This window comes from Musca domestica, unplaced genomic scaffold (genome assembly GCF_030504385.1).
Source record: "Musca domestica strain aabys unplaced genomic scaffold, Musca_domestica.polishedcontigs.V.1.1 2, whole genome shotgun sequence".
NCBI classification, from domain to species: domain Eukaryota; kingdom Metazoa; phylum Arthropoda; class Insecta; order Diptera; family Muscidae; genus Musca; species Musca domestica.
Window position 1 is genome coordinate 12286745 of NW_026712249.1, and position 25336 is coordinate 12312080.

Genomic DNA, 25336 nt, shown 5'->3' on the forward strand with positions numbered 1-25336 from the left:
CATTACGACTTCAAATACGAAATTTGACGTAATTCCGGTGGATAATGATGCGAAAATCCTGGAAATACCGAATATCTGAGGGAAGCGTTATATGTGTGCTATACTAAAACGTAGATCTATATAAGCAATTCTCTTCCAGAGAGTAAAGTACTCAGAGACAACTCCTTGTGTGCATTTTCAGACAATTCCGTTGAAAAATTTGACTAAAATCATCAAAATACAAAAAATTCCCTTTCAAGTATTCGCAGAGAACTTCTTGTGTAGAATTTAAGACAATGCCATTGAAAAATGGGACTAACATCATCAAAATATCGAATATCGGGTGTACCGCTATATGGGGGCTATACGGTATCGTGAACATATACAGAAAATTCCCTTTCAGGGCGAAAAGTATTCGTAGAGAACTTCTTGTGTTCAATTTAAGACAATGCGATTGACAAATGTGACTAACATCATCAAAATATCGAATGCCGGGAGCTACAGTTATATCGGTGATATACGATATCGTGGACCTATATAGACAATTCCCCTTCAGGGGGTGGAGTACTGAGAAGGAACTCCTTGTGTGGATTTTAAGCCAATTCCATTGAAAAATGTGACTAAAATCATCAAAATACCCCATATCGGGGTACCATTGTATAGAGGCTATACGATATCGTGGACCTATATAGATAATTCTCTTCCAGGGGTTAAAGAAGTCACAAAAAACTTCTTTTGTAGAATTTCAGACAATTCCATTGAAAAATGTGGATTTGTGTGTCATTAAAATACCGAATATCGGGGGGTACCGTTGTATCAGGACCAGAGATAAAAAAAACGGCAACAAAGTCAAACGCCATAATTTTTACATTTTTGTTTTTTTTTGGTTAATTTTATAGAGTAAAAGCGAAATTGTCGGAAATAGCATAAAATCTTAGAAAAAGTTTAGAATTGTTCGTAAGGGTCACCTTTGGCACGAATTTTGGCCTTCACACGGCCAATGGAACCGTCATACGCTGCCCGAATGTTGTTTTGCGGTATTTTGGCTCATTATCAGCGAAGCGCTTGCTTGAGGTGATCGACACCTTGGTATTTTTTAGTGCCATCCTTGCTTTCCAAAATACTCCAGACACAATAGTCCAACGGATTGGTATCCGGAGATTTTGTTGGCCATTGTGTGCTGGAAATGAAGCAAGGAACCTCATTTTGTAACCATTCTTGGCTGGCGCGTGCTAAGTGCGATAAAGCGGAGTCCTGTTGGAATGTCCAAGGTCTGCGGACCAAGGCTTAAATACACCCTCCAAAATATTTTCGCGATAATATTCGGCATTTATTCTGATGCCCCGTCGATTTATACGAGCGGAGAGCGACCATCGGCAGTTATGGCGGCCCAAACCATCACCATGGCCGGCGCCTGAGTTTTGGTGGCCAACCGAAGGTGCACATTTTCAGCTGACCTCTTTGGCAAGTAAACACGATCATTTTGTTTGTGTACAAACTGCCGGACAACGAATGATTTCTCATCGGTGAAAACTAAATTCGGCAGTTCAGCACTTTCGGTCAAGCGAAGCAACTCTTTAGCTCTTTTGGGTCTATTTTCTTTCTGTTGCGGTGTAAGTTCTTGCGCTTTTTCGAATTTTAACGGCTTTCCCCCGAGCTCATTTTTCAACATTTGCCGAATGGAATATTGCGATATATTCAGCTCACGAGCCATTTTTCGGCCACTGTGACGCGGGTTTCCGTCACTTTTCGAACAATTTTTGCTGATGTTGCTGTTTTCTTCCATCCACTCCCTTAACGTCGGGCTACGCTACCAGTATCACAGTAACGAGCGATGGTACGAGACACAAAAGATTTATTCACATTTAAATACTGGAGTTATCTAACAGTAGCCACTTGTGGTTTTCCAGCCAAATATAAAGAAATAAAAACCAACTAATACTTGATAACTTGTTTTTATTAACAAATTACTTCTAAATCATCGTTCCGATAGGAGGGACAAATTTTTGGTATAGGCCCTACATACGGCTCGGCAAATTTTCATTAAAAATTAAAACTAAAAAAAGGCCCTCCTTTCCTTTATTCAGCGCAACACCCAACAAAGAAATCCACAATCCCTTCAATTAAATTTCATTGAACTCCTTCTAGAAAACAACCCCCCCTTCTTTCTATACCTTTCACAAATGAAGTGACAAATTTGTTGAAGTTAACACTTGATTTGCATCCATTTATTAAATCTCTGACATCGAACATCAATTGCAGCAATGCTCTTCCAGGTGAGGTGGCGTCATCTCGAATGCAACAATGATGGTGAAAATTTGTTGTAATTTGCTTATTGCATTGAGTGTTGTGTTGTCATATCCTGAGCAATTAAAATGAATTTTCCGGTTACTTGACACATTACATAATTTGCAATTCCGTTAGGCTTAGAATTTACAATTACAAGTGTAAGACATATTGGATGTCACCCATGGAAGTTCGGAGGCTATGCGGCATGGAAGGATATCACAAATATTTGAAGATGTCGATGGGGAAGGAATGCCATTTTGTGGGAGTGGATTATAATTGGTCGATTATTTATGGGAAAATATGAAAATAATCTGGAATTATGTACGGGCTTTTTATTGACTGGATTAAACGAATGTTTTTTCAAACAAGAAAAACCAAGTTAAAACGTATCAGCCGGTTTTGCCGACAGATGTACAACCTCAGCCTCAATGTTCGATTTAAATATAATATATGTAAGGAGTAAACAGATACACTCATCTAAACACCGGAAATATTGGGATGTGTGAAATTTGAAGAGAGTTGGGTATTTATAGCGCATTTTATGGGAGATGCAGTTATTCAAAATTTTAACCCTTTGTGTGGGAGGTACCAGAAAGAGCGGTCCGATATATTCCGCCTTCCCAAATGGTCTTGTGTTGATAGAAATATTGGAATGCTCTATGTTTGAAAATAAACGGATGCTAATTTCGCGTTTTAAGAGCTTCATAGTTATTCAAAATGTTGACTCCTTTTGTGGGAAAGGTACCAGAAAGAGTCGATCGATAACTACCATCTTCACACCAGGTCTCGTGCTAGTAGGAATATTAGGATGCGTGAAATTTAAAGAGAATCCGATGCCTATTTCGTATTTTATTAGAGTTATAATTATTCAAAATTTTGACCCTTTCTGGGTCAAGGAGTGATCCTATAGAGGGTGAGATGAAAAAACTGCAACCAACTTCAGACTGCTGTCATTTCTAAGCCACTCGTCCGACAGCTGTTAAAATTATTCCAGTGACAGGTCATTATATTGTTTACAAGCGTACAAAAGCATTCTGGTGAGAAATTTCCAGAAAAAAGGTTATTCGTCATGGAATTCAACCGTGATAGTGTGATTTCTTTATATTTGGCTGGAAAACCACAAGTGGCTAGTCGTTAGAGCACTCCAGCATTTAAATGTGAATACATCTTTTGTGTCTCGTAACATCGCTCGTTACCGTGATACTGGAAGCGTAGCCCGACGCCGAGGGAGTGGTTGGAAGAAAACAGCAAAATCAGCAGAAATGTTTCGAAAATTAAATAAGCGACTTGATCGAGAGCCGGGCCACAGTGGCCGAAAAATTAATCGTGAGCTGAACATATCGCCATATTCCATTCGGCAAATAATGAAAAATGAGCCCGGGATAAACCCATTGAAATTCCAAAAATTGCAAGAACTTACACCGCAACAGAAAGAAAATAGACTCAAAAGAGCTAAAGAGTTTTTTCGCTTGGCTAAAAGTGGTGAACTGCAGAATTTGGTTTTCTTCGATGAGAAAACATTCTTTGTCCAGTAGTTTGTAAACAAGCAAAATGCTCATGTTTACTTGCCAAAGAGGTCAGCTGAAAATGTGCGCCTTTGGTTGGCCACCAGAACTCAAGCGCCGGCCATAGTGTTGGTGTGTGCCGCCATAACAGTTGATGGTCGCTCTCCGCTCGTAATAATCGACCGTGGCATCAGAATAAATGCCGAACAGTATCAGGAAAATATTCTGGAGGGGGTATTAAAGCCTTGGGTACGCAAACATTTTGGCCGCAGATCTAGGATATTCCAATAGTACTCAGCACCATCGCACTTAGTACGCACCACTCAAGAATGGTTACAAAATGAGGTTCCTCACTCCGGATACCAATCCGTTGGAGTATTTTGGAAAGCAAGGTTAGCACCAAAGAATGCCAAAGTGTCGATCACCTCAAGCAAGCGCTTCCGCGGGAATAGGCCAAAATAACGCAGAGCAACATTCGGGCAGCTAGTGAAGGTTTCATTGGCCGTTTGAAGGTCATAATTCGTGCCAAAGGTGACCAATTCGAACAAATCTTAACTTATTCTTAAATTTCATGCTATTTCCGATATTTTTGGCTTTCATTCAATGAAATTTTTAAAAAATGTAAATATTATGGCGTTTGACTTTGTTGCTGTTTTTTTATCTTACCCTGTATTAAGAGAATCGGATGTTTATTTCAAATTTTATAAAGTTTATGTTTATTCAAAATTTTAGCCTTTTGTGGTGGAGGTACGTGATGAAGTGGACCGATATTGTCCATCTCCGAACTGGATCTATGTTTCACAATAATATCATGATGAACCAAAGTTGGATCAAATTGGATACTCCCTTCGAGAGTTATTGTGCGGACTAGACAGACAGACGGGCGGACATGATACAAATAATGGGATTTCCAAAATTTGAACAAATTATTTCCTTTGTAAATGTTGAAGGAGTGGACTTATATTACCCATCTCCGAACTCTATATAAGCTTTACAATACTATTACGATGTACCAAGTTTGAATCTAATAAGGCGAGAATTAGCCAGACAGATAGACAGACGGACGGATGGACGTGCTAGATCGACTCCAAATATCCTGAAACGAATTTAGTCCAAAGAGACCCAGTGTCTAAAACCGTATTTCGATGAGGCACGTTTTGGCCGTATCAAATGATATCCACCCCCGGTAGCCATATGGCTGAGGGTATAAAATTATAAATATCTCTCTCTTATTTATCTACATGTTTCCTAACCATATCTTCCCTTGGCATACCTTCCCTTTCAAACCTTCCGTGCAATCAAATTTATATGCATTGCGTTTTATTGCATCAACCATAACATAACTCCAATCAATGCCAAACATGACAAAATTAGTGCTAAAAATCACAACCATACAAATAACCAGAAATATCGGCACAAAGGGATATAAGTCGAACATATTTGGACAATCGCAAAACCAACCAAAAAAGGAGATGATGTTGAAAATCCCTAGGAAAGAAATAACATTTCCATTTCCAGTGGTTATTTTGTGGAGGCCTAGTGAGGTATGTTTATGATGACATGCTATGTCAACAGACATAACTTTCAAAATAACAACAAAGGCAACATGGCAGGAAGACTAGGAAGAGAGAGGGAGAGAAAGAGTTGTTGAAGAAGAAATTCTGAAATCTCCCCCGAAAACAAACTTTTGGGCCATACAGCAACCGCAGACATATGCAACAAGGATGTCGACAATGATGTTGTTGCTATATACCCTCCCTTCACTGCATTTGGAAGCTGAAAATGCAGTTCTTGGTGTAGACTCCGACGGTGATGATGATGCTGATGCAACCCAAACTATTTACTGCAAATATGTGCAATAATGTACCCAACATACTACTGCTACGGATGAAAGGATTCTTTAGCTGTCTGTCTGAATGACTGCCTTTTAGATTTGCTTTTGCATTCAACTCGTACTTCTTTGCAAGTTTCTTCATTACAAAATCAAGTCTAGTCGTCTCTCATTTCCATCACTTGGTTGCATTTGATTTTTATTTGCTGAGTATTCAGCCCCCTATCCCCCCAACATGGAATTGTGTGCAATTTCTTGAAAATTTAACAAATTAAATCACTTTCTATTTCAAGGGATCAAATGCAAGTGCTCAATAAATACGAGGGATGTTCAAAAATATTTAAAGAGGACTGGAGAGAAAAAGTCCAGAAAAGTCAAAAACCAAAGTTAACATTTGAGCAGGGCATATGACATTATTTAAAAAAAGTCAACGAAAATGGAGTTGGGCCAAAGTAGGTTTTCTAATATATTAAAATGTTGTAGAATATCACATGGTCGGCCCCATTTGCATGTGTTTTTTTTTTTTATAACCTAAGCCATATGGTTATAGAGGTTTATAGAGGGTATATATCATTTAATACGGCCAAAACATGCGGCATTGAAGTAAAGTTTTTAGACCTTAGGTCCAAATCCGTTTCAGGAAATTTGGAGTCGATCCACAGGTGTTCTTCCGTCCGTCCGTCCGTCTGGCTGGCTGGTGCGGACAATAACTCTCGGAGGGAGAATTCGAATTGATCTAAACTTGGTACATCGTAATATTGTTGTCAAACTTAGAATGAGTTCGGAAATGGACTCCTCCTCCACTACTTCTGGTACATTTCTCAAATCCGTTTCAGGACATTTGGGTGTTCTTCCATAGGTATTCTTACGTCCATCCGTTCGTCCGTCTGGCTGGCTGGTGCGCACAATAACTCTCGAAGGGAGAATTCGAATTGATCTAAACTTGGTACATCGTAATATTTTTGTCAAAAAAAAAAAAAAATAAAATAAAATAAAATAAAAACAAGTAAGCAAAGGCTACAGTCGAGCGGGGCCGACCGTTGAATACCCTACAACACTATAATAAACGATACCGTTTATATAGGCGAGATACTCGAAACAATTCCACAAGATATTGTGACAAATAATAAAAGAAATCCATCAGGTTTCATTCTCTAATTTTCGAATAATAGCAACTTAAACTAATTTGCTCATTTCCAATTTATTGGTAGATGTTGCACGTAAATGGTCTTCCTAGATCTGGAACCAATATTTCCAAAGACCTATAATCTCTCAGAAGTAGCAAAAGATTAACATTTATTATTGGTGTTTGACTGAAACGCATATATATGATACAGACATTTGACTATATTCTTCAACGAAATCAGCGTTAACGAAATAGTCGGAAGTGCGTCTTTCCTGTATTTGTGAATTCTCCATAAAGTCACTGGAATGGACATTTTCGTATTTTGTCTACAAAAGTTGGCAAACTATTTAACACATTGAATATTTTTGGATGCCCATCAAAACTGCTTGGCTTTTGTAATGTCCGGTAACCCCCATTCAAATATGCCTGAGGATCGGGCGATAATTACGACCTGCAGACAATTTTGCGGTTTTTGGTCCATTTCAACCCCTAAATATATTGCGATCATCTCCAAAAAGAGTAGGCTTCTATTCTGACCCACATATTATCTCCATGCAAAATTTCGTAGGGATCGGGTCATAAATGCGATCTGTATATGATATTCTGATATCCTAACTACTTAGTTTTGTTAGCTGTAGAAATATTACCAAATGTTTAATTCAAAATGAAAATATGCCAAAAAATATGACAAAATTGAAAAAATATGAGAAAATTTTACAAAATCAATATTTTCATCTTTAGAGAGATATTTTTATGCGATTTTTTAGACGTTTTTTCTTTCCTGCCAAGAGGCCGTTCTGAATTAATGAGAACTGTCGAAATCAGTTCAGCCGTTCTCGACATATAAGAGATTTTTCAAGCATATCTTCTTTGATAAACATATATATCGCACATATTTTGCTATATATCCAATTTGTTGGATGTTAACATTAATGTAAAGATCAGAAGTAACCTTGACATGGCTTTGTAATTTCGCCGGGATTTAAAATATTCGCGGTTTAATGAAAAATTTGGAATTTTTTCAACACAAAAGATATGGTCTATTTTACCCGCTAAATATTATCCGATGACCACCCAAATTGGTAGGCTTCTTCCCCGCCCTAAACTCTAGCTACATGCGAAATTCCGCGTCGATTGGTCTATAATTGCGACCTGTATAGCTACTGCAAAATCTGACATTTTTTCAGTATTTGGTCCATTTCAACCCCTAAACATTTGGCGATCATCTCCAAAAGAAATAGGGTTCTATTCTGACCCTAGCCCCACCTCCATTCTAAATTTCGTGAAGATCGGGCCATAATTGCGACCTGTAGAGTGATTACAAATTAACATGGACAGACGGACAGACGGACGGACGGACATACATAGCTAGATCGACTCAGCTTGGCGAGATAGGAAGATCCATATATACTTTCCTATGTGGGAAATCAATATTTCGTGGTGTTACATAATTTTTGGCCCAATCAAACTTATAATACCCCCAACACATAGTGTTGTAGGGTATAAATACTGCGCCGATAGAGAAAGGATTTTGCCCCAATTCTGCAAATCCTAATATTTGAATCATATTAGGTCAGGTGCGAAAATGGACAATATCGGTCCACTTCATCAAGTACCTCCCCCGCAAAGGATCAACATTTTCAATAATTATAACTTTTATAAAATTAGATGTTAGAATCCGAGTTTCTTCAAATTACACACATCACAAAATTTTTCCTAACCCAAAGTCTGGATTAATCTTCTGGTACCTCCCAAACAGAGGGTAAAAATTGTGTATACCCATGAAGCTCAATGAACGTGAAATTAATATCCGATTCCATTCACACTTGCTACATCTCAATATTTCCCTCAATACAAGTCAGAGATCGGACCCTTCATTTTGGTACTCCCCCACAGAAGGTCAAAATTTTCACAGAAACTTGATTACAGTATAGAACACGAAGGAAACATGCGATTTGTTTCAAATTTTGTAAATACCAATATCTTTATCAGTGCTATGTCAGGGGAGAATATGGACAACATTGGACCACTTTATGAAGTACCTCCCCCACAAAGAGCCAAAGTTTGGAATATTTATAAATCTTATAGCATATGAAATAAGAAGCCGATTGTCTTAAAATTTCCCGCACCCCAATATTCTGTTTAACACAAAAACTGACGTGAAGATGGCATGTATCGGTCCATTCTTTCCGGTACCTCCCCCACAATGGTCAAAATATGGAGTAGCCTTTAAAACTTGGCACATTTCTATATATCTTTCGACGCAAAATCTGATTTAAATGTGATAGATATCGATCCTCTCGTTCTAGTACCTCCTCAATAGAGGGTCAAAATTGTGTATACCCATGAAGCTCAAAAAAAGCCAAATTAATATCCGATTCCATTCTCACTTCCTACATCTCAATATTTCCATCAACACAAGTCCTGTTATAAAAATGGTAGAGATCCGACCATTCCTTCTTCTAACTCCCCCACAAAAGGTCAAAATGTTCACAGAAAATTAATTACAGTATAGAACACGAAGGAATCATTCGATTTTGTTCAAACTTTGTAAATACCAATATCTTTGTCAATGCTATGTTGGGAGCGAATATGGACAATATTGAACCACTTTATGAAATACCTCCCCCACAAAGGGTAAAAACTTGGACTAATTATAATTTTTATAACACGTGAAATAAGAATCCGCTGGTCTTCAAATTTCACATCTCCCAATACTTTTAGTAACGCAAAAACTGACGTGAAGATGAAATATATCGGACCACTCCTTACGGTACCTCCCCCACAACGAATAAAAATTTGGAACAGCAATAAAGCTCGTAAAGCGAAAAATAAGCATCTGATGACATTCAAACTCGGCACATCTCACTATTTCTTTAAACGCAAGATATGGTGTGACTATGACACATATCGAGCCACTCGTTCTAGGACCTCCCCCATAAAGGGTCAAAATTTTGAATACCCATGAAGCTCAAAAAATGCGAAATTAACGTCCGATTCCATTCAGAATTGGCACATCTCAATATTTCTATCAACGTAAGATCTGTTATAAAGATGGCAGAGATCGGACTATTCGTTCTGGTACCTTCCCCAGAGAGTGTTGATGTTTTAAATAACCAAAACGATTATAAAATCCGAATTAAACATCTCTCTTCATATTGCACACGTTTGATCTGCTGTGATGGTTGGATATATTGGTGTACCCTTCCAGTACCTCCCCTACAACAGGGCAAAAATTTCGAATAACAGGGTGACATAAAAAACTGCAACAAAAAATGCCAGCATCAAATTTTATAATCTGTTTAGATTTGTTCGAATTGGCCACCTTTGGCACGAATTACGGCCTTCAAACCGTCAATGAAACCGTCACACGCTGCCCGAATGTTGCTCTGCGGTATTTTGGCCCATTCCCGGCGAAGAGCTTGCATGAGGTGATCGACACTTTGGTATTTTTTATTGCCAATATTGCTTTCCAAAATACTCCAGACGCAATAGTCCAACGGATTGGTATCCGGAGATTTTGGTGGCCATTGTGCGCTGGAAATTAGGCGAGGAACCTCATTTGGCCCTGTTGGATTGTCCAAGGTGTGCGGCCAAAATATTTGCGTGCCCAAGGCTTTAATACACCCTCCAGAATATTTTCGCGATAATATTTGGCATTTATTCTGATGCCACGGTCGATTAATACGAGCAGAGAGCGACCATCGGCTGTTATGGCGAGCCACACCATCATCATGGCTGGCGCTTAAGTTCTGTTGGCCAACGGAAGGTGCACACTTTCAGCTGACCTCCTTGGCAAGTAAACACGATCATTTTGTTTGTTTACAAACTGCCGGACAACGAGTGTTTTCTCATCGGAGCAGAGAAAACCAAATTCGGCAGTTCACCACTTTCGGCCAAGCAAATCAACTCTTTAGCTCTTTTGAGTCTATTTTCTTTCTGTTGCGGTGTAAGTTCTTGCACTTTTTTGGAATTTCAATGACTTTACCCCGACCTCATTTTTCAATATTTGCCGAATGGAATATTGCGATATGTTGAGCTCACGAGCCATTTTTCGGCCACTGCGACGCTTTTTTCGATCAGGTCGCTTTTTTACTTTTCGAACCATTTCTGCTGATGTTGCTGTTTTCTTCCGTCCACGGTAACGAGCGATGTTACGAGGCACAAAAGATTTATTCACATTTAAATGCTGGAGTGCTCTAATGATAGCCACTTGTGATTTTCCAGCCAACTATAGAGAAATCACACTATCACCCTTCAATTCCATCACGAATAACTTTTTTCTGGAAAATTCTCACCGAAATTGTTTTGTACGCTTGTAAACATTATAATGAGCTGTCACTGAAATAATTTTAACAGCTGTCGAACAAGTGGCTTAGAAATGACAGCAGTCTGAAGTTGGTTGCAGTTTTTTTCATCTCACCCCGTATAAGATGAAGTAGAATGCTTCGGTCCACTATACCTGGTACCCCGCGCATATTTCAAGATTTTCCAAAAAGTATCATATAAAATGAAGGAAGTAGTCGATTGGCTTAGGGTATACATCTGTCGGAAAAAGGCTGATACTTTCTAGCTTGTTTCATAGAAAATTGTAAATATATTTTCGAAAATATTGAAAAACACCCTCGCACTTGCAAATCTAATCCATTCACCCACAAGCCAACACACATTAAAGACTTTTTGGGTTACCGAACTTTAACAACATTCCCCTCTGCAGCAGCAGCTGTAGTCTGAGTGAAAGTGTAGTCAATTGAAGATTGCAACACCCTTCGTTTTCTCGGAAAATTGCATTCAATGCAGTTGCCGTAATCAAGCTATTCATTTGCTTTACAACAGTCATACCAAAAGGAATCTCACCATCTTCCTCTCTCACTCTCTCACACAGTAACGAGCATTTGTAATTATCAACTTTGTAACACACATGATTGGTAGGTAGGTTGGTATGCAACTCATACCGGCCCAATGCTGTTGCAAGTCATTGTTTGAATGTGTTTCCAATACCCATTATTAATTTAGACTCATCTCAAACTTATCTTCCATTGACGCCTCGGTAACATGGCAGGCAATGCCAAAGGTGCATTCTCAATGTGTTAAGTCCTGTGACATTTTCTGACACTTTGTTTGTTTTCGTCCCCCACCCCCAACACTTCTCCGGCCACCCACTTCAATCTTATTCTCGAACACTTACAAATCGGATGTGGAGAATATTTTGTGACATGTTGTCATTTGCAGTGTCATTGCAGTTAGAGGAGTTCCACATAGAGAAGTTGCGTGATATTTTACTCAGGGGGAAGAGAGTAACAGGTGGAGAAGGAAACATTTACCGGTAAATTTACTCCATCCCTTTGCCACCGAGAGCCAGGAAGGATGTTTGATTTAGTGTATTTGTGTAATATTGTATCTTGGTCGTAGCCAAAAATGTTTGAGGATTCATTTTGGGTTTGGTGGTCTTGTTTTAATTGGCTTACTTTTCAAAATGTTGCTTGAAGGTGATGTTAAATTTGAAAGAAAGTTTATTTTTGGATTTTTCTTGTATTTTATATTTTAAACTTAGAAGAAAATTACAATTCTGCAATATATTAAAAATGAAAATATGTACACAGAAATTGGGAGCTGAAGTTGAAGAAATTGTGGTATATTGTTGCTCATGGAATTTACGATCCAAAAATCACTTAAAAATTTGCTGAGCACTGTTCAAGCCTATTTTTTGAAGGTCAAATAAAATTAATTATATTAAGCTGTAATGGATGCATTACGATATTCACAGAAGTTGGTCTGAAATAATGTCTCAGAACCAAATCAACGTTGGAACCGAATTTCCGTGAATGGATGTTTAAACAATTTAAATACTAGCAGTCGGCTTTTTCGACAGATATATACCCCCAGCCTTGCATTATTATTATTAAAACCGTTGATCCTTTAGGGGGAAGTTCCAATGAAGTGGTCCAATAATGTTCATTTTGTATCTGACCTAAGTCTGATATAAATATTACAAGGTGCAATATTTGGACTATATCGACTACTTCCTTCACATTTTATGAGATATGTGATAATTATACCCTCCACCTTGGAAAGGAGGGTATATTTACTTTGTCATTCCGTTTGTAACATCCTTAAATATTCGTCGTAGATCCCATAAAGTATATATATTCATAATCAGCATAAAATTCTAAGTCGATTTAACGATGTCCGTCTTTCTGTCAGTTGAAATCACGATACAGCCCACATTATTTGACGTAGAGCGCCAAAATTTAGCAGAGCAATTTGTATTGTATCTAGGATTGTTGGTATTAAAAATGAGATATATCGTTCCACGTTTTGGTATAGTCCCCATATAACGGTACCTCCCGATATTCGGTATTTTGATCATTTATGCCACATTTTTTCACGGAATTGTCTGAAAATTGGTATTTGTAAGTATAATGGGTTCCAGCTCCGTTGGCGAAACATTGCATGTATGGGTCCACGATTTGGTATAGCCCCCATATAACGGTACCTCCCAATATTCGGTATTTTGATGGTTTTTTCTACATTTTTTCACTGATTTGTCTAAAAATTGGTATTTGTGGGTCATAATGGGTTCTAGTTCGTGTGACGAAACATTGTATGTATAGGTCCACGTTTTGGTATAGTCCCCACATATCGGTACCTTCCGATATTCGGTGTTTTGATGATTTTTGACACATTTTTTCACGAATATCTCTGAAAATTGGCAGTTGTAGGTCATAATGGGTTCTACCTCCTTTGGCGAGACATTGCATGTATAGGTCTACGATTTGGTATAGCCCCCATATAACAGTACTTCCCGATATTCGGCATTTTAATGGTTTTTGCCACATTTCTTTGCAGATTTGTCTAGAAATTGGTATTTGTTGGTCTTAATGGGTTCTAGCTCTTTTGGCGAAACACTGTATGTATAGGTCCACGTTTTTGTGTAGCCCCATATAGCCGTATTTCCCGATATTCGGTATTTTGATGATTTTTGATAGATCTTTCAATGAATTTGTCTAAAAATTGGTATATGTGGGTCATAATGGGCTCTAATGTTTCCTTTACCCTATGGTGGAGGGTATGAAAAGTTTGGCCCGGCCGAACTTAATGTTTTTTTACTTGTTTTTAATAAATGTTGAAATATGCTTGAGGTACCATACATGACGGACCGAAGTATTTCACTTCATCTAATATTGGTAAAACAAAGGTTTTTGCAAAATATAAAGTAAATCTAACATTATTTCCAATTTTATGTGAACAAATGATAATTAAAATGTTCAACTTATTCCTTACTCACCTCAGATCCCTGGTTCAAGGAGGTATTGAGGTATTACAAGTTTGTTTTGCAAGTTATAGGGATATGTCAGTATTGAAAATTCCGAACCTTTGTGGGGAAGGTACCAGAAGGGGTGGACCGCCGATATCTATTATCTTCACTCCAGATTTTGCAATAATACAAATATTGGGATGTGTGAAGTTTGAAGAGAATCGCGTACTTATTTGGCATTTGCTGAGAAATATAAAAATTCAAAATTTTGGCCCGTTGTGATGGAGGTACCAGAAGGAGTGTTCCGACATATTTCACTAAATTTTGTGTTAGTAAAAATATTGAGATGTGCAAAATTTGAAGATAATCGGATTCTTATTTCACATTTACCGAATTATAGTTACTCAAGATTTTGACAATTTGTGAGGTAAGACGGATGTATCCCATCTCCATACTAGACCTCGTGTTGGTGAAAATATTAGGATGTTCCATGTTTAAAAAGAATCGGTTACCCATTATTTCGTATTTTATGAGCGTCATGGCTATTCAATATGTTGACCCGTTGTGGGGGAGGTTCCAGAAGAGGTGGTCCGTTCTATCCTTGCTTGATATCAGATCTTGTGCTGGTAAAATAATTGGGACGTGTGTATTTTGAAGACTATGGGACTCTTATAATATGACAATTTTGTTCATTACCCACCTGACCTAGATGTTATAAGCAAATATTAGGATTTGCGAAGTTTAAAATTATGCAGAAATTGACGCCAAAGTTTGATATGTTAGTTTTGAAAAGTTAGTTATGTGTAGCTGTAGCCATAGGTGTTGAGGAAACCTCACCCTTGTATATTTTTTGTTGATATTTGGACACTTTTAAAATGCCATTATACCCTATTGTGGTTAAGACTTGGGTCTTCAGACTTAAAAAAATTCGGCTCACAAAAGTATTCAATCGGACCGGCCGATCATCAATAAAATCGTGTACCTGAAATTAATGAAAATTAGCCTTTTCCATGTAGCCCTTTTCCACCTCGGTAGCTATGTCAACAAACAAAGTTATGCCATGTGGAGCACGGATAACAGTAGAGTTATTGTTGAGCAACCTCCCCATGGGTTTCTAAGATTTTTGCTGAAATGTTATTTCTTAAATAGTAGGTAACAATTGGCCAACGAGATCTTATGATTTTACTGCTTGTGACTTTTTTCTGTGGGGCTACGTGAAATGTGAAATATACGCAAAAAATAAATCGTGGACACTTTTAAACTTGGTCATGTAAAATTTCATTAAAAGAATATGGACCTGCAAGCGTGCAATTTAGCTCACATTGGTTTTCATTATTAACCATATACGTTTATTATAAAACAATCATCCGATCACATATATCGAAAAATTAAAATATTCTTTGTTTATTTCCCTTTCGAGACGAGAGAATGATTTAAAATTTGCAGTGAAAAGGAAAGCCAGACAGACACTATCACATATTCACCACTATGCTAACGTTTCACTGTGGCTAAGCGGCTCATCAGCCTTGGTGTGGGCATAATTGGTGTGGCTGATGGCTTAAAGGGATCCTTTATTTGGAAAGTAGTATTAAGTTTGAAAGAGATCGGGATAAGGGAAAGGAAATGGCAAATGCCAAATTTTATCGAAATCAGTTAGATTTGAATATAAGTCCAAGATCCACTCATCTTGGCTCATACGTAGGCTCAATATTCCAGATTTTCGGCATTTTTGTAGGTTTCTGCCACAATTTAAAACCAAATTTTCCATTCAGGTTCAAAAATGCCCCCATAAAGGAACCTCCCGATTTCGGTTTCTGCCAAAATTTCCAACAAAATCAGCTGAAACTTGGCATTTGGGGTTCTATGTAAATTTGTTCTCTCCTTCCAAAAAATGTTCGATTCAGGTCCATTAATTAATATGGTCCCATATAACTTCCGATTTTCGATATTTTGACGTATATATATTATATACCTTGGTTTACAATTTTGTATTTGTAGTTCGTAATGGATTTTAGCTAGGGTGGAAGAATATTGTATATATATTCGATATTTAGATAATTTTAGCCAAATTTTTTTTTCACTGTTTTTTACCTAATGTTGGATATTGAAAGGGATATTGAAATTTTGGGCCGGACGAACTGTATGTTTTTTACTTGGGTTAATTTTCAGCAGCATCGGCTGTAAATTTTATACTTTGGGTTCTCATTAATAAAATTTCTCCTCAAAAACATCTTTTAAATGACCTGTGCTTGCTGCGATAATTGGCTAGTACGTTTTTATAACCCTGGTCAAATTGATAACAAAAAAGACAATAGCTACATATTATTGAATTTATATGAAAAGATGAACAATAATGAGATCCTTTAAGGACCTATACATATTTCCCGATTATTTTACGCTTTTCGATATCAACTGATATTACACTAATGTATGTTTTCATATTATGAGGATTTCGGCCCAGTTTGACCTTTTAATACCTTCACCATTTTATGGAGGTTATATTAATATATCATTCCGTTTATAACTCTTCGAAAAATTCATAATAGACCCTACAGACCCTGGATCAGCCTAAAATTCTAAGACGATCTTGCGATGTCCGTCTGTCTCTTTTAATCATGCTATCTTTCGAACGATTGGATACATGCATAGTTTACCAGTAGTCAAGTTAAGTTCGTAAATGGGCCATGTCGGACCACATTTTGGTATATTCCTCCATATAACGGTACCTCCCGATATTCGATATTTTGATGATTTTAGGGACATTCACTGGAACTGTTTCAAATTTCGTATTTGAAGTTCGTAATGGGTACTACAGCCTATGGCAATATCGTAATCGTATAGTCCTCTATATAAAGGCACCACTTGATATATGTTATTTTCATGATTTTTGCGGCATTATTTACCGGAATTGTTTCAAATTTCGTATTGGAAGTTCTTAATGGATACTACAGCATATGACAAAAAATTGCGTATGCAGGTTAAAATTTTCGTATATCCCCCATATAACGGTACCTCCCGATATTCGATATTTTGATGATTTCAGCAATATTATTCAACGGATTCGTTTCAAATTTCGTACTGGAAGATCCTAATGGGGACTACAGCCTATGGCAATGAAATTCGTATGCAGGTACCTCCCGATACTCGGTATTTTCATGATTTTTTTTTCTTCACCGGAATTGTAAGAAATTTCGTATTAGAACTTCCTAATGGGTCCACGTCTTCGTACAGTCCCCTTATAACGGTTTTCATTTCGTGGTAGTTTCCGGATTTTTTTTTGAAAATTTTCCTTCCAAATGGTGAAGCATATTAAAAGTTCAGCCCGGCCGAACTTAGCTTCTTTTTTACTTTTTATACATTTCACCATTCTATGGACGACATTATTCACCAGAATTGTTTCAAATTTCGTATTTGAAGTACGGAATCGGTATTACAGGTCCACGTCTTCATATAGCTCTCACATAACGCTTTCATTTAAGTGGTATTTTTTGGAATTTCTTTGAAAGTTTTTAAGTTCCTTCCAAATATAGGAGAATATTAAAAGTTCGGCCCGGCCGAACTTAGCTGCTTCTCAACTTGTTATTCGTTCAGTTTTTTTTCATTGTAGGTCACATACCTATAATGAGTTTTCCAAAGAGTTAATGTTGGTTGATGTACATCATCAAAATTTTTATTAAAACGAAACTATCATGACTGAATAAGATATCATATGCCACACTAGAAGGTGAATTTACCGTGTTTCATAGTTTTCTATTTTTATGTGGGGGCAATATCTGACAAGAGCCCTCAATTTCACAATTTTTATAAACGTTGGGTCATTTTCATAAAATATAGGATCATTTAAAATTTAGTTGATTTCATTGTTGTCATATTATTTTTTAAAATTATTTATGTATTTTTATTATAATTTTTTAAAGTCCATTACCTTGATTATAAAATAATTTCCACTTTCACTTGAAGAAGGTCAATTTTTTTTTGTTTGGTCGATATTTAGAAATATTGCCTTATTTTTTAATTTTTGGTTTCTTAAACCGCAAACACTGGTTAGAGGCAGGCAGGCTAGCTGGGATTGATATTTGTTTTGCAATAGACGTTCCAAAGATTTTTTACTTTTCGCGCCGTTCCGTTTCGTTTATTTTATGTCTGTTATGACTTAAAAACCACTAAAATGTGGCCACACATATTGGGTTTTCAATACCGCCGCTTCTGCTGCTGTTGTTGTTTTGCTGCTGATGGCAGGAAAAAAATTATAAATGGGGGTTTGCTACTAGACACGATACCACCAAGTGGTGATTTTTCTCGATTTTGTTTTTTTAATTTTATTTTTCAAAAAAAAAACTGAATTTTTTGACCGACAACGACGTCTTTGCCGATGCACGAGAACCGTTGGTATGGCACAAAACAACAAAACCAAAACAAAAAAAATCCGCAAATGTTTTGGTTGCTGCTGCTGTTGTTGTAGTTGTTGCTTCCTTTAACTTTTGTTGCACTTGTGAAAAATGCGAGAAAGGGTTTTCAACGTTGCGTGTTGCGTATGCGTTCAGTTGTTGCGTCAGTCAGTGATGATGTTTGGAAATTTTGTGTTGATTTTTATTTCTCAGGCTTTATGTGTGGCTGGCTGGCTCCCCCAACTTCACACAAACAAGCAAACAGACAGGCAAAGCAACTCACACAGACACAGGCCAGCCAGTCTGTTTGTATTGCTGCAATTGGTGATGTTGTTGTTGGTGTTCGTTTTTGCTGTTTGCATTTGTGGCCCCAAAGTTAGCCAGCCAACCAACCGACCAACCAGTAATGAAATATCATCAGCATGCCCCACTCACACACACGCACACTCCCCATGAAGAGAGTGTGGCAGAAAAAACCAAACGGCAATGTTTATGCTTAGAGCAGTTCTAGTTGTATTTGTGAGCAAAGAGAAGAGCGCAAGTGTTGTATCCCCCAATGCAGGGAGAAAAAAAGAAGAGAATTTGTTGTTGGGGTTTTCTTTTTGTTTTTGTCTGCACAGATGATGGCTGCTGTTTGGTTGGCTGAAATGTTGGCATGAATGGCTGCTGCTACTTGTTGTGCGTGGCCACACACACACATACCTACATATATGTGTGTGCATGTGGAGCCTTCTATAGAGTGGGGGGAGGAGAGGGGAGTGTGCAAAGGCTTACGATCTACAATCCGTTGATGAAACAGCGAATTCCAGCCTCTGTTATGGTTCTGTTAATAATAATGCTGCCACTGTAGTGGTTGTTTTTATTGCTACTGTTTAATTAGTTCTTGTTCTTGTAATGATGTGGGAGTATGTCTGCGTGTGTGTACCTTTGGGAGCATAAATGCCTCTTCATTACTCTTTGGCTCCATAACATAAAACTGAATGATTAGCAGAAATACATTCAGGAAAAAACAGTTCACAAAAGTAGGAGGAGGCGGACAATTGTCCTCTTACACACACACACATACCGGCTCTCAATTAAGTAATAAAACTCATTTATTCTCTGGGGACATGATAGAATCCTAGAGAACACATTCAACCCTTTTGATGGTGGAGTATGAATGCGTTTAAACATCATACTTGTGCAGACATTTTCTTTGCTCTCTTGCAGGTTGGAAATCTCTTATGACAGGTTTCATAAGTGTATTAGTGTTAAGGAAAAGTCTTGGCAGTTGTAATAGAGCGAGGAGAGGGAGAGAATGCATTTTCAACTTCAACTTATGTTGAAAAATGCATTTGAAATAAAACTGTTGTTGTTTCGGACATGCCACCCGAAATGCATGCAGCTCCATACATTGTGTGTGTCGTATTTGTGTTACATGTCCTGTGGCCTACCATAAAATTGTGTAAAATTATTTCAACTCTTTGGATTATGAATGAGTGCAAGTGGTGGGGGACTGGCTGTCTAGTCAGCCAGCCACGTTTAAGTAAACAACAAAATCCCACAAGATTCGACTACTGTATACATAGATGTACATAAATATGTGTTACATATGTATGTATATGTCGGAATGTAATTCACTTTGTTCAATTTGAAAGATGTAGATATTTGGAATTTTCTTATAACTCATAATAAAGGATTATGTTTTATTATGAAATCTTGAGGAACATTAGGTCACATTATTTCTTCATGTTAAAAAATACATTTAAAGTCCAAAATTTAGTATGGTAGTTTCAAACTTGTAATCCATAATCTAATTAATTTGAAATAAACAATTAAAAAATCCGAACCTTTTTTACTCTCTAAACATTAGAAAGAAATTTGCAGAATGTAAAAAAATATCTTTAAAAAATGGCGCTAAATTCTAAAAAAAATTGAATACAGTTGTACTGGCTATACAAAAACGTGGGCCTGCCAGCGAAGGCCAGCGGTGCTTATGACGTGCTCACAATGAGCAGGATCCCCACATGCAGGGCAGAGATGAATTCAGTCGAGGCCTCAAAAAAGGCGACGTATGATGGTATGGAAGGAGTTTGTAACAAAGAAGCCCCCAAAAAAGGGTTCTTATGTGACAGAACCGGAGGTACCACCCACTAAAGTAAGGGAAGGCGACTCTGAGGATAAATCTACGGAACCGCAGACTACCAAAAAGGATGCAAAGAAGAAGAATTTAAAGCCTGCTATAACCCCGGAATTGACAACCCGTTACAATGAAGAAGGTGGTGAAACAACAGGTGGACGAGGCAGAGTCAACTGCAGCGATTGGACTTAAAGATATCTTGTCTGCTGAGCTACTAATTTCGCAGAAACAGAACAGCATTGAAGGCGACCAAATCTGCCTCTCAGGCAGCAGACCATCAAACCTGGATTTTTTAAAAAAATATTGTGGATTTTTCCAAGATTTTTTTGAAGGACCTTAAGATATTGCTAGTGAGGGTATCTACCATTTTATACAACCAATGTGTACCTCATTGAAATTACGGTTTTAGACCCTAACTCTCTTTGAACCAAATCCGTTTCAGGACATTTGGAGTCGATCTAGCGATGTCCGTCCGTCTGTCTGTCGGTACACCTTAATATTGTTATCAAACTTAGATCGAGTACGGAGATGGGCAATATCAGTCCACTTTCTCTGGTACCTCCCCCACAAAAGGTGGAAATTTTCCAAAAACTATTCTACTGCACAGAAAGAGAAAAGATAATCCGATTTTGCTTTTTTTTTTTTACTTTGTTAACACCATGGGCTTCCATCTGTACACCTAACTACGGATTTCAAAACCTTATATGACGAGTTATTGTGTGCCCAAGGCTTTAATACACCCTACTGAATATTTTCCCGATAATATTCGGCATTTATTCTGATGGCACGGTCGAATAATACGACCGGAGAGCGACCGTCGGCTTTTATGGCGGCCCACACCATCACTATGAGTTCTGGTGGCCAACCGAAGGTGTACATTTTCAGCTGACCTCTTTGGCAAGTAAAAACGATCATTTTCTTAACAAACTGCTGGACAACGACTGTTTTCTCATCGGAGAAAACCAAATTTTGCAGTTCACCACTTTCGGCGATGCGAAGCAACTTTTTAACTCTTTTGAGTCTATTTTCTTTCTGTTGCGGTTTAAGTTCTTGCACTTTTTGGAATTTCAATGTCTTTACCCAGAACTCATTTTTTAATATTTGCCGAATGAAATATTGCGATATGTTCAGCTCACGAGCCTTTTTTCGGCCACTGCGACGCGGGTTTCGATCAAGTCACTTCTTTATTTTTCGATCAATTTCTGCCGATGTTGCTGTTTTCTTCACTTCCTTGACGTGGGGCTACGCTACCAGCATCACGGTAACGAGCGATGGTACGAGACACAAAAGATTTATTCACATTTAAATGCTGGAGTGCTCTAACGATAGCCACTTGTGGTTTTCCAGCCAAATTTAAAGAAATCACACTATCACGCTTGAATTCCATCATGAATAACTTTTTTTCTGGAAAATTCTCACCAAAATGGTTTTGTACGCTTGTTAGCAATGTAAGCTGAACTGTCACTGGAAAAATGTTAACAGCTGTCGGACAAGTGGCTTAGAAATGACATCAGTCTGAAGTTTGTTGCAGTTTTTTTTTATCTCACCCTGTACTTTCGCTTGAATCGTTCCTATTCAAATATGACTTTTAATAAAAATTTTAAAAACTGTCATCCATTTCCGAAAATCTTGATATGTCAGGGCTTCCATAACCATTAGGAGTTGTGCTAATTGTGACAACCCCAATAAATTATAAACTTATCACACATTTTGAAATAAAATTGAAAAATGTAAAAAAAAACATCTAAAGAATTTGATCCTCAAACATGCCCACAAGCCATGAACTCATTACCAAAATTTAAATTTTCTCTCTCTACATTTACGAAAAGTCTTGAAGATCTTCTTGTATTTCAGGAAAACTATGAAGGTCTAATATTTTTACAGATCTAAAGAATATAGTCCTCAAACATGCCCACAAGCCATGAAATCATTACCAAAATTTCAATTTTCTCTCTCTACATTTACGAGAATCCTTGAAGATCTTCTTGTATTTTAGGAAAACTATGGAGGTCTAATATTTTTACAGATTTAAAGAATATGGTCCTCAAGCATCCCCACAAGCCATGAACTCATTACCAAAATTTAAATTTTCTCTCTCTACATTTACGAGAAATCTTGAAGATCCTCTTGTGTGTCAGGAAAACTATGGTGGTCTAATATTTTTGCAGATGTCTTCTATGACCACAGATATTTATAGCAAACCACTGATGTCCTATACCTATGGAGACCCGCGAAGACTCCTTTGTCTATAAAATACCTCACAAATCGTCTATGAGAAGAAAAAAACTCTCGAAGTCTATAGAAGGTCATAGTTATCATTTATGACTACATTTCTTCCATTCCTACAAAATATCACATAGGTGTTCTGTACCTATATAAGATCAATTCTGCAGAGAGCGACCCAACGAATATTTCAATTAACTCAAGGTCTGGTGTTAAGATGGAATATATCGGCCCACTCCTTCTGGTACCTACCCCACAAAATGTCGAAATTAACAAAAATATATATTTTCTGCACACTTAGAGAAGCAATAATCCGATTTTGCTACAACTTTGTAAATCCTAATATTTGCGTCAGTGCTAGGTGCGAAAATGAACAATACCGGTTAACTCCGTTAAGTACCTCCCCTACAAAGGGTCAGATTTTTGAATAATTACAACTCTTATAAAATGTGATGTAAAAGTCCGATTACCTTCAGATTTCACACATCCCAACAATTTTATAAAACAAAGGTCTGCTATAACGGTGGAAAACATCGGTCCACTCCTTTCGGTACCTCCCACACAAAAGGACGAAATTTAAAAAAAAAATCAGCACAGATAGAGAAACAATAACCCGATTTTGCTCCAACTTTGCAGATCCTAATATATGCCTCAGTTCTCGGTCAGGTGCAAAAATGGACAATATCGGTCCACTCCTTCTGGTACCTCCCCCACAAATGGTCAACATTTTGAATAATTTAAACTCTTATAAAATGTGATGTAAGAATCCGATTGTCTTAAAATTTCACACATCCCAATATTTTTATAAACTCAAGATCTGGTAATAAGATGAAATATACCGGTCCACTTCTTCTGGTACTTCCCCCACAAAAGGCTCAACATTTTTTATACCCATGAAGCTCATAAAAAAGCGAAATTTACATCCTATTCCATTTCATACCTTTGATATTTCACATAGATCTTTAAAACCTACAGAAGATAGTATGACTTGTCTAAGTGTAAAATAGATTCAGAGGTCTCCCATATGTAAAGCAAACACAGAGAACTTAGGCAAATTTGAAAATTTTCTTAAGAAGTCTACATCCTAATATAAAATTTGCAATCTCTTGTTGTATCCGAATAAATAAATAAATATTTTTTCTTTGTATTGTTTGCTTTTTGAAAGACTTTTTACAGTTTGCACTTTCATTTTTTGTAATATCGTTTGCAATAGGCTGGTCCGGCGGTCTTCGTGCCGCCCTTTCTCTCTCTCCTTCTGATGTTTGTTTTTTCTCCTTCCCCTCATCTACTACGTTTTGTGGCAAATGCAGATTTTCGGTTATTACCAAAAACTAACCACGTTTTGTGGTATTGAAGTTGTGTGGAATAATATTGGTAGGCCATAAGTTGATGTTGTTGTCATAGATTGGTTTTCTGTTGCTGTTGTAATTGCCTTTGCCATTACTTTCACAGAGAGCAGAACGTATGTATGTATGTATGCATATACTTGCCTGTGTGTTTGTGTGTAGCTTTATTGTTGTTTACATTGATTTTTCCACAAATAATGTTTTTTTGATGTTTGCTTTTTATTTTTTCAGAAAAAAAAAATGCACAAAATTGCAATAAACTATTTATAATCCGGTGCATAGGTATGTATGTAAATGTATATAGTTTTATATATAAATTAAAATAGAAATACCTTTGAATAGTCATAGATACAGAAATATCTTTATATAGATATGTAAGAAAATTGTTTCTTATTTATAGAATTTTTTTCTTATAATAATATGTAAGTTTGGTTGCAATTTGTTGTCATGACTTTTTACCACCAAAAGGCTAATTTGTCACCAGCGTCTGTATGTAAACTGAATTAAGAGTTAAAAAATCAACCAAATATTGCTTTATTGATTTCAATTTTTGGTTTCCTTTTTAAGGTAGACACTTTTTCAAAGATTTTTTAGTTTGAAGTGATATCTGTCACATTGAAATGCAGTTTATGCGTGTGTATGTGTTTTGCAAGTGAATTTATATGCACTATATATACTATATTTGAATTAAATATGCGTTTGTCTTTTCTAATTGTTATCAAAAGCTTTATTTAGTTTTTCCCTACTTAGGATTATTTAGGTAGCTTAACATGGACACACTAGAAATGTCTCTAAAATGGGATATATCCAGTTTTTCTACGTTATTTGTGGACCTAACGAGAACTCCAAATACAAACTTTAAAAGTCTTCAAAATACTGAATATCTGGATATGGGATCTGTATGGGACAACTAGTGTCCGCAATATGAGAAAAAAATGGAAAGAATTTACACTTGTCTAATTACACGTTTGAAGTTAGTTTTCTTCGTTTAAAGCCCTGTTGTATAGAGTGAAGTTGATATTGGTGTTATAAGTGTACGATAATACTGTGTTAAGGGATAGATTTGTTTAATTTTGTATTATTGTGGCGTATAAGTTTTTATAATATCCGTCATAGTATGGAGGGTATATTAAGTTTGTCATTCTGTTTAAAACTCCCCGAAATATACATTTTAGACCCCAGAATGTATATATATCCTTTATCAGCATAAATTTCTATGTCGATTTAACGTTATCTGTACGTCTATGGTAATCACTCTTGCTTCCGAACAAA